The sequence below is a fragment of the Prunus persica genome, chromosome G8, assembly GCF_000346465.2.
Source record: "Prunus persica cultivar Lovell chromosome G8, Prunus_persica_NCBIv2, whole genome shotgun sequence".
Taxonomy (NCBI): domain Eukaryota; kingdom Viridiplantae; phylum Streptophyta; class Magnoliopsida; order Rosales; family Rosaceae; genus Prunus; species Prunus persica.
This window is the reverse complement of record NC_034016.1, coordinates 19,303,726-19,306,052: the sequence shown is the minus strand read 5'-3', so window position 1 is coordinate 19,306,052 and position 2,327 is coordinate 19,303,726.

The window sequence follows — 2,327 nt, the reverse complement described above, 5'->3', positions numbered from 1 at the left end:
ATCGTATTTGTTTTTGTTTAATATTTGTTTTTTAGAATCCACCAAATTTATAATCATCTTTCTTGACTTTTTATTTTAAGTAGTAATTGGAATTTGTTTTTACATAAATTGCTAATTAGTCCTTGAGGAAAACGACCTTGCATGAGCATCTATACTACAATAGCCTTGTATTCTTGCAAGTATTTTATGTGATTTTTAACACTGTTTGCACAAGTACTAAAAATCCTATCAAGAAATTGGCGCCGCTGCCGGGGACTATTTTAGACAATTTTTGTTTAACCTTTTTCTGATTTATTTTATTTTATTTTATTTTACTTTTTAATTTTCGTCCAAAATAAAAAATAAAATACAAAATTGAAATTGAACAATTTTGTTTCTGTTGCAGATTTTGCAGACTGCATGGTCCAGACCAGATCAGGAACTGCACAGATTGTACAATTTGATCCAGAACCAGAGCGCACACTGCATAGACAGCGAAGAGAAGTTATTTGGGCTTGGGACTGTTCACTGCAGGGCACTTTTTTGCAGAATTTGTTTGCAAACGAGAGTAACATGGCGTTAGAATTACCTACGGCAGGTAGACCACTCAGGGAGTCATTGGAAGCCCGTGCCACTGATGTTCCCAATTGCATTGTGTATCCTGAACAAGAAGAGGGTGATTCGTTCGAGATCAGGCACCATATGCTTGAAATTCTACCTACTTTTCGGGGATTGCCTAATGAAGATGCAAACATACATATTGCAAAATTTATTGTGGGTTGCAAGAATATTTTGATTAGGGGTTTTTCTGCTGAGGCTATTAAGTTACGTCTTTTCCCTTTCACTTTGAAGGACAAGGCAGAAACTTGGTTATTCACTCTACCAGCTAATAGCATTACTACTTGGCAGCAGTTACACACAAAATTCCTGAACAAATATTATCCAGCATCCAAGACATTGAATTACAAAAGGGAGATTTTGACATTCACACAGAAGCCCAATGAAGAGTTTCATGAAGCGTGGGAGAGATATACAGAGATGTACATAAAGTGTCCACATGTCAAAATTGATTCAAATACACAAATGAATATTTTCTTTGATGGGCTTAATCCTACATCTAAGAGCCATGTGAATGCATCAGCTGGAGGATCATTATCAAATAAATCTGCAAGAGAGGCATTTGAACTGTTTGATATGATGGCTACAGAATCTCAGCAATGGGCAGCAGAACATTCACAGAAAAGGGGCATTTTTGAGTTATCAGTAGGTTCTCCCAACATGTCTGCACAAATGGAAAAAATGGATAAGAAAATTGATGCAAAGTTTGATATGCTTCTACAACATATAGCAGGTTCTACACAGCAGCCACCTACATCAACAGTTTGCACTATATGCAGTATGGCTACACATGACATAATGGGCTGCCCACATAGAGACTCTTACCCAGAGCTTGTTGAACAACATGTCAATATGATGAACAGCTATCAAAGGCCTAGGAATGATGCATATGAAACTCATTACAATCCTGGATGGAGGGATCACCCTAATTTCAAATGGGGTGACAATCAGACTAATGCCAAACCATTCCAGCATGCACAAAAACCTTTTGTTCCCTCCAAACCATCTCTGGAAGATCAACTTGCTAAACTGGCAGCAACAACTCAATCATTCATCGAGGGCAACAATCAAAGATTTCAAAATGTTGAAGCATCAATTAAAAGTTTGGAGCAACAATTTGGACAGCTAGCTACACAGATTTCAAACAGAGAAAAGGGCAAATTTCCTAGTCAAACAATTCCTAATCCAAATGGACGTGAAGATTGCAAAGTTGTTCGGACTTTACGATGTGGAAAAAGCTATGACAATCGTGAAAATAGCATTGAAAAGGAGCAGCAAATAGTGGAAGATAATACAGAAAATTTTGCAGCAGCAGAACCTGCCAAACCTGCAGAAAAACATAATTCGGCAGATCTAGAAACTGTTCCAAAACAAGTTCCTGAGCGTGTTTATGAGGCCCCAATTCCATATCCAGAACGTTTGAAGCCTAAAGCAAAAGATCAGCAACTTAAGGACTTTATGCAGACATTATCCAAGGTTCAAATCAACATTCCCTTACTGGATGCAATCAAGAAAATTCCATCATATGCCAAATTTTTGAAGGAAGTTTGCAGCAGCAAAAAGAAGCTTTCAGATTTGGAAAAAGTTATTTTGACAGAACAGTGCAGTGCAGTTTTGCTACACAAACTACCACCTAAGAAAAAAGATCCAGGGAGTTTTAATATTTCTTGCACTATTGGAAATTCTAATTTTAAAAGTGCTTTAATTGATTTGGGTGCAAGTATTAATTT